Source organism: Pezoporus occidentalis, unplaced genomic scaffold (assembly GCF_034315485.1).
Source record: "Pezoporus occidentalis ecotype Australia unplaced genomic scaffold, CSIRO_AGI_Poc_V1 ctg301, whole genome shotgun sequence".
Taxonomy (NCBI): Eukaryota; Metazoa; Chordata; class Aves; order Psittaciformes; family Psittacidae; genus Pezoporus; species Pezoporus occidentalis.
This window is the reverse complement of record NW_026914953.1, coordinates 97,882-113,813: the sequence shown is the minus strand read 5'-3', so window position 1 is coordinate 113,813 and position 15,932 is coordinate 97,882. Positions and strand designations below refer to the sequence as shown.

Sequence of the window (15,932 nt, the reverse complement as noted above, 5' to 3'; positions counted from 1 at the left end):
AAGCCCAACTTGCACCTGTAGGACCCTATTCTGTGATAAAGCAGCAGGTGTGGGAGTCCCCTAAGAGCCTGAGCTGGAAACAGAGGTGCATTAACCATCAACTGCCTGTGCAGCACATTGACCCCATGGAAGAGAAGCTACATGTCCCATGTTACACACCAGGATGGGAATGGGCAGGCACTAAGCACAGTGACAGCAAGTGCAGCACCACCTATCTCCTACCTGCAGCCTGAGAGCATCGTCAGCTGTGATAGCTCTGACGTGGGTGTCACACAAACACGGGCACTGCTATCAGGTTGGATGTAAGGGAGAGGTTCTTTACTGTGAGGGTGCCGAGGCAATGGCACAGGGTGCCCAGGGAAGTTGTGAATGCTCCATCCCTGGCAGTGTTCAAGGCCAGGCTGGACAGAGCCTTGGGAGACATGGTTTAATGTGAGGTGTCCCTGCCCATGGCAGGGGGTTGGAACTGGATGATCTTCAGGTCCTTCCCAACCCAAACCATTCTATGATTTTATCAGACAGCACGGACAACATCAAGTCCTGTCACCCTTCCATGAAATTTGCTGGATCAAGACACCTGCTCAGACTCACTCCAGCCCAGCCCATGAGGCATCAGTACCTACCACATACAGGAACCCAGAGGCATTTATTCTCTTCTGAATCAACCCCACTCCCTTGACTAAATCCCAGAGATGACTGCTGAGAGCAAAACCCCTCAGGGGCCCTCCCTCCACACGCCTCTGCCCAGGAGGGATATCCACCTAAGCCCCATCCCCACAAAACCTCCGAAGCTGTGGCTGCAAGCAAGCACAGGGGAGGTTGCTGCAGCTGGAGCCTGGTAACAGCACAAGGGAAAGAGAACTAAGCCAGACCCTTTGAAGTCGATATAAATTGTTTTTTCTTCACTACCAGAGGTATGTAAGACTCCATGGATGAGCACGGAGAAAGCCTGCATCAGAAGTGCTATCTGCAGCATCCTCACTAAACCCTTCCTATTGAGTACCTTTATCACTCAAAAGAACACTAAACCCAAAACCTGTTCAAATAGGGCTGATGTTCAACGATGGGTTCTAAACAAGTGTAAAAAAAGAGCCCAAAACGCTATGAAAAAGGCAGCAGCACATCAGCAAATCTGTCTTCACTTCCCGAAGACAAAACCTTGCTCTGCCCATCCCGCAATAACCCCGGGCCCTGGGGTGCTCTGTGCCAGAAGATGCCTCCAGCAGGAACATCCTCCATCTCCTGCTGGCCACGCAGGGCTCGCTGTCGTTCCATGAACACAAGGACAAAGCCCACGTGGCATAGCACAGCACAGCACAACCCCTGCCCAGCTGAGCGAAGCAGAGAACAACAAACCCCAACGCTTTCAACATGCAGCTGCACACTCTGAAGTACTGAATTACTTAGGGTTACCAGACAGCAGCACCAACCCAAATGTACATTCACTGGGTTCTAACAGAGCCTGTCACCATTTGTTCTTCATCACTGACCCCTGTATTTATGTATAAACTATTCACATAACATAAGGCAGAGCTGTGCTTGAAAGCATCACAGAAATAGGCCTTTTTTCAAACAATGTATTTAAATAGGGGTACCCAAATCACATTTCTTCAGTATCTTTTATCAAAAGCTCTCAAAAGCTTCTTAAGCAACTACAGTTTGCTTCCCTGCTAATGTGGTGTTGAAAAGAAAAAGCTCAACTGCTTCATTATAATCATGTTGATGGTCCTATAAATCTGCAATCAGAGACCTGGGAAGCTCTCAAAGCCTGTTGTCCCCGAGACAGAGCATCACTACTGCTCTTCCTCTGCACCCACGAGGAACATCACCCCCTTCACCAACAGTCACAATGCAAAGCCAAAACCATACAGATCTACAAGGTCCCTATGAGCCTGCTGAGTGTGTCACAAAGCAAATGGTTGCCCAGCCACTGGGATAAATGAAAATCATCTGATGAACCTGCATCCCCCACAATGGACCAACACTGAAGCTCCTTCCACCACCAAAACATCGAGTGTGGCTCATGTCATACTGAAGATGACAGCAGGAATCCACAGCATCCCAAGAGCCAGGCTGACTTGGGGCAATGCCATTTTGACCCTCCTCTTAGCATCGATGTGAAGTAGCACAGTTGTCCTCACTCAGACCAGCTAATGAAGTCTGAACTGCATGAACAAATAGTTCATGCATGAATAGGAAGGTCCTTTCCAACCCTAACTATTCTATGATTCTATAAACAAACCTCATAAGGTCTGAACAGCAACCACGACTGGGAGAAAACTGAGGCAGCCTTCAAATGCTGCAGAAAGCCCACCCCAATGAGATCTGGTTCAGTGTCACATAAGCCAGGAAAGCAAACTAATAATATTTATAGAAATGGAGTTAAATCTTATAGAAATCTGGTCATGCAAGCAAATTCACGGAGAGGCACTTGCCAGCTCTGGGTGCAAGGGTGGAAGAGGTCACAGATTGATGAGCTCTCACTTACAAATCTGTCCTTTTCCAGCACATTTATACAGCTTGCAAAACCTTGTAAAGAGCACTTGGCAACAAGCCTGCCAGCAAACTCTGTCAGACTGTAGGAAATGAGCAGGAACGCATGCAGGCATGAGGGACAAGTATTAGATCATGTAATAGGCTCACCCGCTCCTTAACCTTCTACTCCAACAACTACTTCCACAACAACCTTTTAAATTGGAATTAATGACAACATTCTCCTGGAAGGAAGGTACAAGAAGCAAGAGCACTGTCAACTTGCACCATCTTTTATCTTTCTTAGACAAAATTAAACACTGATAGTGAAAATGGCCTTTTACTTCAATAATTTCACTCAAATTTCATCTAAAGGCCCCAAGATAAAGCGTTTACTGTGTGAAATTAAAGAGTTTTCAGAATTCTACAATTTATTAATGCCCAGTGCTTCCAGCACCTGCAAGAGGAGCTACTCCAGGTCAGCTGCAGCCTGCTAGCAAGCTGAAGAACATTAAGCAAAGAAATACAGAAGCTGTGGACAAAAGCCTCTCAAATACTCTTACAAGATTAAGTGAAAAGAGTCCAAGACCGTTCTTCTTCCCACTCAGCCATTACATTTCATTTTTAATCAGCATAAAAGCTACAGGTTAAGCCAGCAGGTCCCTCATTGAGATTGAAGGAATGGGAATTTACAAGCCAACAAGAGAAAGGTGGAGAGAAACCCAGAGCCAACATAGAGCCCCTTTTGCAGTAATTAAAAAATCCTGCATTTGATTAAGTTTTACCTTGTATGCATGAAAAATTCAAACAGCATTTGGACAACTGCTTAAAAGGAGCCAGCCACGTAACTCTTGACGGTCCAAACCCAATCCAGAGGCACTAACACTTGGGTTAGCTGGATACAATCAGTCCCTGCAGGAATTTGAACCTGTAATTACAGCATAGCACAGCAGTGTGCACGTGGGAATATAAAGGAGAAAGGCTTTATTTATGCAAGGGAGAAGAGTTTCAGGGATTACATGATTAAATCGAGGAGCAATGGTTCAATGAAGAAAGCCAGCAGATTCAGGAAGCTCTTAAAACAGCTGCAGCAGAGACTCCGGCTTCTCAAACTACAGGAAAAATGAGGGAGCAGCACACTTTTTAAGCAGGGTGGTTTGCCTGCAGACAGATTGTATTTCCCTTACAACATACCAGTGTGCACAGTTACTAGCCAAACAACCTCTCCCAGCTGTTATTTACTGAAGAGAGTAGGAAGTGGTTACTCTCTCGAGCTACAGCTAAACCACAGCAACTCTTTAATTCTCCTCGTCTTCATGCAGTACAAAGGGAGCGCAGTAACAGTGCACCAAAGAGATGCACACAATACATCTCCTCTGGTAGTTGACAACCCTCTTCTATTTTGGGGATGCTCATCTGCAGGTGGAATGGGATTTATGTTCCCACGACTGACAACACAACTCACTCGACTCCGCTCCATCCTGGCTTATGGCAGCTGCTGCTATTTTGAGCACTATGCCTCTCCAGCGCTGCTGAACAAGATTATTCCAAAGGTGAGAACTATTTCCAGATAACACAAGAACAGTATTTTCCACACTTTAAAAGCATTAAAATAAAATAATCATGGCTGTTTAAGAAGTTTTGCAAGAGATTGAAGAACCTTCTCCAGTAAAGACAGGGTCTGCCTGCATTAATAGGCTTTCTTATACATAACCCATGCAGCTGCTGAGACTATTGAAGTCACTGCCCTGCTGGACTGGGTAAAATAAGTCTTACCTGGGCTATCACAAAGATATTATTCACTAGCAAGTAGGAAAGCATCTGTTCCCTCTACCCTGACAAGACCCTTGCCTTCTGACAAACAGATTGACAATATAGTCCCCTCCAGAAGTCACAGCTACAGGCACTCTGTGCTGGAATTGCCCCTAGAAATACCCATAAACCAAAAGAAACAGGAAAATGAGATGCAACATTGAGTCAATATCATATGTACTCCTAACAGAAATGTTAGATCTAGAGCATATAGATTTGGTTTTCACACACACGCACCACAAACACTTTTCACGAGCACACACCAAAAGAGCAGGCTCTTCTTAAAGTACTTCAGGAATTTAAGAGTTAACTGCACTCTAGAAACTGTCAGCCTAAATCCCCGGAAAGAAGAGCTGAGGGTGGGATAATAAGGCAAAGAATGTTACCCATCTAATTAGCAATCAGAGGAGACGAATTCTGGGATCAGTCAGAAGCACTGACTTCTTTAAGCTTAATATTGACCCACGAGAGCACTGCAGTTCAGCTAGAGAGGTTTGTGGTCGCTCACCCCAAGGTCCCTGACACAGAGAGCCTCTAATTGCTACAAGAGCTCTGCAAGATGAAGGGCTAAGCTGGACAGTCTACCAGAAGGCCTGAAATGAGAGCAGCTCAGCTTCTTCCCTGCCCAAGTTGAAAGGCTGCCCGCTGCAGCTCTGGTGATCCAGCTTCCACTGCAATTAGCCACAAAAGATGGATCAGTCCAGCAATTGTTTCAGCCTTCAGAAGCTTGTGTCTTCCACGATGCCTGTAATGAACAATGCCTGGACAAATTAAATTCCAGTCAAGTCGTCACCAGCTGCTGTTCATACGCACACAGTTTTTTAAGTAACATCCTGGAGCAAGCCCTTCCTTGTCCTCCATAAGCTCAATTGCTTGTGCCCCACAGGGCTGCTGGAAAATAATTACTCCTCTCTAAACCCACAGGCTACTCTTCCAAAGTAGGTGTGCCCCATGACTAATACCTGGCAAGGAACCAGTTCCATCTGCATTGGTATGCTGGGAGCACAGAGCTACTGCTGTCACTTGCAACAGCTCCTCTTATATCTATACTAACAAAAGTGAAGCCCTTTCTTTCACCCCAGTGCTAAAAAGGCTGCATATATTTCTGATGGTATCTTTACCAAGTGCATCTGCTGCGTCTCACAGGCACTAATATATCAGCCTTTAAAACAATTGCTCTAAACTTGATGGTTTTCTACCAGGGACCATAGTGCCATATACTTGAGCAACTGACAAACGAATTTGGCATTGCACCTCTGCAGTGGAAGTCAGCAGAAAACATGGGATTTTTGTTACCTTTCCCAGGGAGGTATTTACTGCAAGCCCCTTCAGAGCACAGGGGGGGATTTATGCTTTGTCTAGTCTGCGGACTCACCGAAGTGGAATTGAGAGGAACACACCCGTTGTTCTCACATCTCTTCCTGGGGATACACTTTCTATAGCCTGGTTCCCAACACAACCAGCACCACAGCACCAAGAAACAAGAATTCATTCAAATGAGCAGGAAACACACAGCACAGCCTGAAGCAGCGCTTTCAGAGGGATGCTGGAGTGCTAGGAGCCAAACTCAACTCAGTAAGGCTGCAAGGAGAAACCTGAGAAAGAGAAAGCCATGTGTATTCACACTGCTGACTGACTGTCTGGGCTTGCTGCACAGTCCCACCTCAAATAAAACAGACCTGACCCAAACTGACAGCACTTACAGGTCCCATGCTCTGGAAACCACCTGTAGGCAAAGCAGCACAGGGTCTTCCATTGAAAGACATGATGAGAGGTTAGGTTTGCATTCCTTTTTGAGAGCTTTTCTTACACATTCACCTGAAAACAATCTCCAGGTCCTGTTTGTGAGGGGGAAAAAAAAGCAAACCACAAACCAACCAACCACAATACTAAATCACTGTACTAACCAGCATCTAATCCCATCGTACCTGCAGTTGTCTTCACCTGACTGAAGCACAAGGTGAATGGTCCTCATCCTTTATAGACTCCCTGTGACCCTTCTTTACCAGCAAATACTCAAGAAACCAACAAGCCAAACCAAAGAAATCAAACTCAGTGATTCCCTGACCATGTGAAAGAAAATACAGCCTGAAGATCATCAACACCTGAATTTCTATTCTTGCAGACTTTTGTCTCCGAACTTCATTTCATTCCATGTCTTACAGGACACCAACCTACTCTCAACTGCTAGATAATATTTCTTATTTTAGTACATTCATCTCAACCTTCCCTGCTTTTCAAAGCTGATACCTTCAAAAACCTCACAGAAAGCATATGATTTATGAGTATTTATTTCCCCTTCTCAAAGTGACAGTGCCAGTACTTAAGCAGAAAACATGCTGGTACCAGGAGGCATGTTCCACTTGTTAACTTTAACACATTCTTTGCAAAAACTCACTTTATATCCTTCCAGATGATCAGCACCACTTTTGCTTCAAGCTTTACCAGGCAGGATCTTACAAGGATGGAAGCCAATGGGTCAAGATCAAGAGCATAACTCCATATGCAGCTCACAGTATGAGTGACAGCAACACTTAATGGGGATTAGCTGCAATGAAACCTGCCTGACAGGAGCCTACCACAAGCTTTCCATCGGATGCTACTGCAGGCGCTAGCTCTACTTGTGGTTTCCCAGCACTCTGCCCAAGACACAACGTGTAATGCTCACCAGATCCTTTGGGTCATTGGAAATGCATTACCTGGAGCCATCCACTCGGATTCTCAGCACCTCTACATGCACAGGCTTCATTCCCACACTGGCCAGAAGCGCATCCACATCTAAGCTTATGCTTATGGACACCATTCCAAAGTTACAGGCAGAAAGGTCTCATATTTTTTGACCTTAACTAAAGATCTTTCTTTTAAGAAGTTAAAGAGCATCTCAGGCCTTTTTATTACCCCCAATAGAAAAGTTGCACAGTAACATTACATTCACATTTGTGTTAGGGAATCACACCATAATCCCTAGCAAGGAACTGGAAAGGGCAGGCATGATAAATCATGATTTATTGAGCATAAACACAGATTCTTTACCAGAAAGAAAGAAGTTACCCTTCGATTGGAAGACTACAGCAGGAATCCCTCCTTAAAGCAGTTTCTGCAGTAAGCCTACAGAGAAATGCTTCTGTAGTTTCAGAACTGAAGCAGAAAAATCAGAGGACAAGCTGCAAAGGTTTAAAACAAATGAGAAACATTCAGACCTTGTGCATTTTTCTAACAACAGATGAGGCAGAAATGGACAAAAAACCTTCAGGGCTCAAAAAAGCCCCAGACTATAGAATTAAAAATAGGTTTGTTTTTTTCTGAAAGCGATAAGTTGATAAAATAAAAAAATAAAGCTTTTGGAGAGCATTAGAGACTCTTACACAGTTCATTTTGGAGCCTTTTCCCCTCCCTCTTTCTGTAGACTTAAGATAAATCAAAGCAGAAGTTACTGGAGTTTCTCAGCTTTGACAGTTTCTTAAAAGTCCATTAAATAAATATATATAGCTTTAACTGTACATTTGGAAACATTTTCAGTTATAAGAACCAACATAGGCTTTTTCTTGTCTGTTAGAAGGGGGAAAACCACACAAATTATGGAAAAGCGTAATCCTTAACTAAATTTCCTGTTTTCTGTCGCAGCATTAACAGTGTGCCTGAATTTCCTCCCTTTTTTTTTTCCCCTCCCTCTTTTTAACATCACAGTCAATTCCTCCCCACCCATTGAACACAACCCAAAGGCTATGGGAAGTTTCAAGCATGTTCAAGTTTGAAACATCAGCTGAATTCACAATTCACTCTCAAGGAAAAAAATCCATCTCCTAAAACAAAGATTAAGCCTACTTAAGCTGAAGAACTGCTCCTCTCACACACCAGCTAAACACCACCAGCATTAAGAATTAACTGTGCATCGCTCTACTCAGCCTTTACAAACAGCTTTGTTGTCTCAACCACTTTCAGTTGGGGGTTTTTTAAGTTAGTTTGTGGCTTTTCAGGTATTTTGGAGGAGCAGAAGGAAGGACAAAAGCAGTAAAACTGTGCAATACAAGGAATATTTTTATCCAATTGATGGGTTCACTGGAGAGAAAATTTACATCCAAGAAACTCGCGACTGTTGGGAGCAACTTTCAGAAGCAGCATTTAACATAAAAACGTGGTTGTACTGCACAATGGCCCATTTGTTCTGGCATTTTAATAAAGGGCCTTTTAGCAGAACAAAGCTGAAGCAGCTGATAACAGGGGACTCTTATACGTGACAGCAGGAAAATCTGTATGGCTGGAACTAGTGCCAGGGGATGGAGCAGAGTGAGCTGAAGCAAACTGCCCATGTACATGGCCATCAGAACCAGGTGCTTCCAGCTGGTACCCACAAGCAAGGTCCAACTCTTCCAGCTCTCCTAATCTTAAGTTCCAGCAGTTTATTTTTAAATGCAAAGTAAGTGAATAAATAGAGGACAAATGAATTGAAAAAAACCCACAGAACCCAAACCAAACCAATCCAGTTTTGCTGGTTTGTCCTTACTGCGATGACAGTCAGACCACACAGCACGAGGGAACTGGATTTATATTTCCTTTTAGTTTTGGTCCCTTCCCCTTTTCATTTCTTCTGCCATTCCGCACATCAAGCTAGAAAACCCAGAAGAGAGAAAGAAAATCTATCCCTTTATCTGGCAACAGGTGAGGAGACACACACTGTCCAAAGAAGTCAGAGATGCTGAACTGGGCAATTCTGAAACTCACTGTATACACAGGATCCCACTGCAAGGTTGCTGGTCTGGGGCTAAACCCATGAAATAAGTGATATTTGAGCAATTAGAGAGAGCTTTCAACTACTGGACCTCTGCATCCCAATTCCTTTGACTTCTTATGCTTAAGGGGAAACCAGTACTGGGTCTACCAGAAACACGAGCAAGCCAGGACCACAGCCACAGCAGGTACCTTACCTCAAGCCATACCCACTATTACACTGGTAGAGACATGGTATTTTATAAACCCCTTTTTCCTCTTGCTCTACCTTCCCCAAACAATTACAGACTTTTACCCTGCTTTTTATGCAGCCATCATTTTTGGGTCATCCACCCACAGCCTTTCTACAGCACAGCAGCACTGACATCCCTCTCACCGGCTCTGCTGCTACCCACAGCATTTGGAACTCTCACGAATTCAGAGCTGTGCTGGGGTCTGTAAACCCAAGACAACTGAACTAGATGATCCGTCCCACCTGAGCTAATCTTCACAGCAGAAAAGGCAAGAAGGCAGTGCGGTTTTTAAGCGAGTTCTGCCATTTACCTCCCAAAGACGCCAAAGAAAACGCTCCCCCTGCCACTGGCAAGTGCACAAGCAGCTACTTCAAGCCCTATGGAAAACAGACCTAAGGGCAATTAGGTATGTGCTGGTGCTCAGCCAGCCCCATGGGTCCACAGACTCACCTCTGCACTAACAGGACAGTTTCTGGCAGGGAGAACCATGATTCCCTGCCACTGACGGTGACAACTTCCACGCCAGGAAGTGAACAGCGGTTACCAGCAATCAGTCAGGGGTTTCTGAAGGGCAGTGTCCAGTTCCCCTGGAGCCAAGTTCAGGGACAAGGAGCCAGGCACTCATCTTGTTCCATTAACGAACCTCAGAGCATGACAACCTCCCAGCGCACGAGGCAGGGCAGATCAGTTATCTCTGGTTTGCAGATAAGGCAATAAGGCAGGAAGGCAGAAGTTGGGCCGGCCACAGGGGAAGCGTGATGAGCAGAGGACAAATCTACATCTCCCGAGCCACACACTCCTCTCCCGGCCACTGAGCTATCATCCTTGCCTGTTTGAACCAAGAGAAGTCACTCTGCTGGTAGGCTGCCATTCCCCTGCCTTCAAAGGGGGATATTCCCTTCCTAAGGTAACTCATGATGTCAAAAAGCACAAATTATCTTAAGTAATACCAGGTACACACCATACCCAGGGATAAGATGGATGCAGAAATAAAAATGGTAGGTACATTGAAATGTACCTCCTGTGATCAAAATCCACAACAACACGTGAGAGCCATTTCCATTTGTTTCACAGCTACGGATGGCAGAAGAAAACCTCTCAAACAATAAGCTCTATTAAAACATATGGATCCAGGTTTTTCGGCGCATCCTCCTCCATACTGGCTATAACCAGAGTATGATAAATGGTGCTACATTGCCACGGAGCTCCTGCACATTTGGTTTACAATCACCCTTCGAACCCAAACCAGCAGCGAGCATCTACCTGCACACACGAGATGTCCCACAGAGCAGAAAGGCACAAAGCCACCAAAGGATGAAGGTCTGACTTCAGCAACACATGCCTGAGAAGCAAGAAGTGTCTGAAAAACGGTATGTGGAGGAAACCAAGCAACTACCTCGAAAGCTTCAAGTTCACTTACTCAGACTAAACAGCACGCTAACCATTTCTGTGGTCTGCCACAAGCCAGCGTTTCTCCTGGTAGTAATCACCACGGCTGTACTTGCCCAGGTCAGTCTTACAAGAAGCCCCCAGCTATAAACAAAGCTGAAGGCTGCCAGCTCCCTGCCTCAAACAAAACCCACCCCACACATTAAACATAGCTCAGCACCCTAAAAGCCACAATAACCTCGTGTCTCATTCACAAGCGCAGTACTAGAGATCATGCCTTAGAGCAGGGTGCAGCTCTATCACAGTCCATTTGGCTTTCATTTAAGGCCACAGCTGATGGCAATGGCTCAGTACAGAGGTAAATCCCATTTACCTGCTCCAGCACTGTTGAAGACAATGAGCTGCTGAGGTCAGGCACACAGCTCCTGAACCACACACGGTGGTCCCAGACCCTGCTCATCTACACAGCACACGCTTCACCTCCTAAAGGACACCGCCAGCATCTGCCCTTTCATTCCACACCTCTGTTTGGAAATGAGAAGGGAATAGGTTTTCCCTTTGTCTGTGGCACCCACTTACCTCCTCTGTTCTGCTCTACCTCCATAACACAGAAAATCCAGATCCTGCAGCTACCCCTCCTTTATATAACCCATGCACTACAATTCACTAATGCCTCCAAAGTACTGCCCAGAACAGGAAGCCTACCAGTACTACCCTTAACCAGCCATCAACTCTTCCAGCTATTTCCCCCTTCTCTCCATAACTTCTCGACACCAAGCCGCCGTTAACTCACACGAAAAAACCCTAAGTGGATTACATGGTATTAGACCTTCTGACAGCATTCCCAACCTCCCTTCATACCCTGAAAGATGGTCTAGACCCACTCCCCATTAAGTCACCCAACTTCCAAAGAGAGCTGGTGCTGAACTGTGTCTCTCACCAGCTCCAGCTGCCCCCTCACTGCCTCAGCCACCCAAAAGCAGGGGATGCTCCTCGCCATTCCAGCTCCAGTCACGCACCCTGCGCCCGCCACCTCCATCACGAAAGCCCCTGTCCCCCAACAGCCTCCCGCTGCAGCTCACCGAAGGAGCTCGGGGGCCCTCACCGCAACACAGCACAGCCCCTCTCTACATGCACCCCCAAACACAGCCCCATAGGGTCTCCTAGCACTGATCCTCATGCAGAAATTACACCCTCCCAGCTCACCAGCACCCCGAGATCCCCATCAGACACCCTCTCAGCTGCTCATCCCTACCTTTCACCCCAATATCCCAAGCTCCAGCACCCCCAGGGCCCCTTAACCCCACCCCACTGCCCCCCACCTCTGACCTGCCCAGGGAGCCCCCTCCACCCAGCCCTGCACCCCAGGACCCCAGAAGCCTCCTATCCCCATTCCCCCAGCCCAACTCACCCCTTGCACCCCAGGGGACAACCAACACCCCAGGGTCCCTCCACCTCGGGGGCCAGCAGCCCCCTCCATCCGCCCTGGCACCCCTCAGACATCCCAAAGCCCTCAAGACCCCAGCACCCCCTCCCCACACCTCAGCCCCTCCAACACCAGCCCCGCTTTAGGCCCCGGGCACTCTCAGCCTCCACCCCCTTCACTTGGAGCCCCAGAGCACCCCCGGGCCCTGCGCTCCCTCACCCCCCCCCCCCCCGGGTCCCTCCCTCCATCCCTCTCGCTCTGCCCAGCGTCCCCTCAGGACCCCGCACGAGCTCCCCCCGCCCAGCCCCACCAACCCGCTCCATGTCCCGCCGCCCGGGCCGCAGCGGGCCGCGAGGGGCCGCGGGCAGAGCAGGGCAGGGCAGGGCCGAGCCGGGTCGGACCAGGCCGGGCCGGAACCACCGCCAGGCCTTGGCCTGTGCCAGCCGCCCCCTCCCCGCTCGCCAGACGCCGACCCCGTCCCCGGTCCCCGCGGCGCGGGCGGCTCCTCACCGGCTTCGGCGGGGCCGGGGCGCGGAGGGGCGGAAGAGCGGAGCCACCGCCTCAGACAGCGCCAGCGCCAGCGCCGCCGCCGCGCAACGCAGCCTGCTGCCCAGCCCCGGCCGGGCGCGGGCACGGCTAGCCCCGCCCCGCAGCCTGACTGGCGGCTCGGCCAACCAATAGGAGCTCGCGTCGCGGGGAGAGCCAATCGCAGCCCGGCGAGGAGGCGGGAGCGGGCGAGTCCGCCAGGTTCGGTTGCGACGGCGGTGCGGAGGGAGGGCGGTGAAGGGGCGGGGCCGGCTGCGGAGCGGCGGGTTGAACAGCCAATCAGCGGCGGGGGCGGGGCGGCCGTAGGTAAATATCTCATTAATATTAATAAGAGGCGCGGAGGGGCGGGGCGCCGCGCGGCAGCACGTGGTGCTCGGGGTGCGAGGCACCGGGACCCCTCGGGGGTCAGGGGTCTCCCACGGGACCCAGCGCACCCCAAACCACCCCAGTGCCCAGGGCAGAGCCTTTCCTGGGTGCCTGGCACCCATGGGGTGCAGTGAGAGCACGGCCCCGTGCCCCTGAGCAGAGCCCCCCCACCCCACTGTGCCCCCTGCCGGGTCCCCCAATGCTCTGGCCCCATCCACGCGGCTGGCTGGCAGCGGTCCTTGCGTGCCAGGGGGCCGTGGCCTCATTCTCCCGCTGCCGGGATGCTGGCGGAGCCGCTCTCCCTGTGCAGAGAGGGGAAAATCCATGGGGATGAATCAGCAGCGGGCGGCAGTCACGCCGGCAGCACCGGGAGAGCAGGAAATCACACTCGCCGTGAATCAAGGCTTTGATTCCCCCAGCTGCCACTGGCACAGGGTGAGGGAGCGCAGCCGGCCGGGTCCCACTGGTGCCTGGCTCCTGGCTGCAGTGCCAGCGGGGAGACAGAGCCACGAGCCCGGAGCAGGAGGCACTGCAAGCGTCGCTCCTGCGGCCAGGCCACACCACGATGTACCAGCTGCAGCTCCAACCTCAGCATGAGCCCCCACTTGTTCCCCCTGGCCCCGCTGTCGGGCACATGCCAGCGCTGGCCGAGATTGGGCTGAAACCCCAATAATCCTGTTAGTGGGGAGAAGGCTGATTTTTACCCTTAATCCAGTTTCCTCCCATATGTCCTCACCCGCGGTGTTTTAAGCTGCTTTGGCAGCAGATGGGGCAGCACCAGGCATAGATCGGGGCACAAGGGGAACTCCTCGGCTTCAGGCCAGCGCCGCAAGGACCACGAGCACTTCCAGGAGCCTTCCCTGCCACCCCTCCCTTTGGGGGACACGAGGGACTATGTCCTGTGCAGCCACCAGGGCCTGGCGTGATGCACGGTGCCAGGAGCTCATTTGGGTCCCGGCTGCTGGATTTGTGCATTTTACGGCTGCAGGCTGCAGCAACAGCTCCTCATCACCGGGGGGAGCAATGGGAAAGGGCTGGAGCAAGGCTCATCCCACTAATTCATGCTCAGGAGCATCTTGTTTAAACCCTGGACCAGGGGAGGCACTGGGTGCCCTGCGAGGATCGCCCATCTCAATCTTGTGCTGCTGCCCAGCCAAGCTCCTGGGTGCAGGTTTTGGGGGCTCAAGGTGCCCCTGGCCTGGGTGGTTTGATGGGTGCTGAATGCCAGGCTTGGGCATGGGGGGGGTTGCAGTGGCCAGAGCTTCCCAGACCCTCCCTGGGGAGTGATAACATCCTGAGGGACATCCATTGGAGCATCGCAAGAGGCAGCAGGACCGAGCTCGTGCTCCGTGGTGACTCGACTGACACAGGTCCCCATCTGCACCAGCCGGGGTGGGGGGGACAGTGGGAGACAGGAGGAGGGGAGCAAAGATGTGGGATGAGATACCGGGGAACGGGGAGGCAGAGATGTTCTGTTCGCCAGCTGAAGGCGCTGCAGAGCCGCTGTGGGCACTGGGGGCTCTGAGCACAGGAATCCCCACACGGGTTTCTTTTGCCCCCCCCTTTGCCCCCAGAAGAAGCCTGTGAGCCCTTCAGCCTTGCCTGGGGGTCCTGGGGGTCCAAGCAGGTGGGGCCCAGCACCGAATGTCCCCAGCACCTGTCTGTCCCCATCCTGTCCTCCTGCCTGAAGGTCCTGGCCCCTTGCATCCCTCAGGAAGGAGGGATGTACAGACAGGAGGGACAGGAGTGATTCCCATGGCCAGCAGCAGGAAGCCATCACATCCTTGTGGAGCTGTGGCTGTCCCCATAGAGCTCTGAGCATCCCCGTGGAGCTCTGAGCATCCCCGTGGAGCTCTGAGCATCCCCATGGATCTCTGAGCATCCCCGTGGAGCAATGAAGATCCCCATGGAGCCGTGACCATGCCCACGGAGCCGTGACCATGCCCACAGAGCCGTGCCTGTCCCCATGGATCTCTGAGCATCCCCGTGGAGCAATGAACATCCCCATGGAGCCGTGCCCATGCCCACAGAGCTGTGTCTGTCCCCATGGATCTCTGAGCATCCCCGTGGAGCTCTGAGCATCCCCATGGAGCTCTGAGCATCCCCGTGGAGCTGTGCCTATCCCCGTGGAGCCGTGCCCATGCCCACAGAGCCATGACCATGCCCACAGAGCGGTGCCCATGCCCACAGAGCCGTGCCCGTCCCCGTGGAGCTCTGAGCATCCCCGTGGAGCCGTGCCCATGCCCACAGAGCTGTGCCTGTCCCCATGGATCTCTGAGCATCCCCGTGGAGCTGTGCCTATCCCCGTGGAGCCGTGCCCATGCCCACAGAGCCATGACCATGCCCATAGAGCGGTGCCCATGCCCACAGAGCCATGCCTGTCCCCGTGGAGCAATGAGCATCCCCGTGGAGCTCTGAGCATCCCCGTGGAGCCGTGCCCATGCCCACAGAGCCATGCCCGTGCCCATGGAGCTCTGAGCATCCCCATGGAGCTCTGAGCATCCCCGTGCAGCCGTGCCCGTGCCCATGGAGCCGCGATCACCGCGGTGGGGCCATGCCCATGCCCATGCCCATACCCGGGCCCCGCAGCCCGCGGCAGCCCCGCTCCCCCGCCGCCCCCCGCCCGCGCACCCGTGCCCACACGGCTCCCGTGCCCGGGGAGCAGATGGTTTCCAAGGCAACAGGCATGATGACGCACGCACCCAGCTCCCACCCCCTCCCCACGGGGACATCAGCCCGCATCAGGCAGCGAGGAGCGGGGTTGGGGGGGGCACGGACCCCTTTGTTGGGGGGGGGGGGGTGTCACACACACGTGTGCGCACGCTATGGCCACATGCACCAGCGCGGATGCTTCTCCATGCATGTGTGTGCGCGCACACGCCTGCAGCATGCATGGGCAAGCATGCAGAGGGATGCGCACGCATGCACCCCTATCCCTCGTCGCACCCGCTTGGTGCCAA

The 15,932-nt window shown here is 51.3% G+C and overlaps 2 protein-coding genes across 5 annotated transcripts in view; one reads left to right on the top strand and one right to left on the bottom strand.

Annotated features, from left to right (window-relative positions):
- The window catches only part of GNG7 (G protein subunit gamma 7), a 65,295-nt gene extending 52,588 nt beyond the window's left edge, over nucleotides 1-12,707 (bottom strand). Inside the window, exon 1 of one of the 3 annotated variants that reach the window (XM_062627573.1) lies at nucleotides 12,571-12,707. The gene's annotated coding sequence lies outside the window, so the exon portion shown is untranslated. Of the gene's footprint in view, nucleotides 1-11,007; nucleotides 11,139-12,570 lie in introns of those variants that run through there. The other 2 variants (XM_062627571.1, XM_062627572.1) reach the window with 2 other exon arrangements.
- The window catches only part of THOP1 (thimet oligopeptidase 1), a 330,697-nt gene that overhangs the window by 283,249 nt on the left and 31,516 nt on the right, over nucleotides 1-15,932 (top strand). The gene's annotated exons all lie outside the window — the stretch shown is intronic.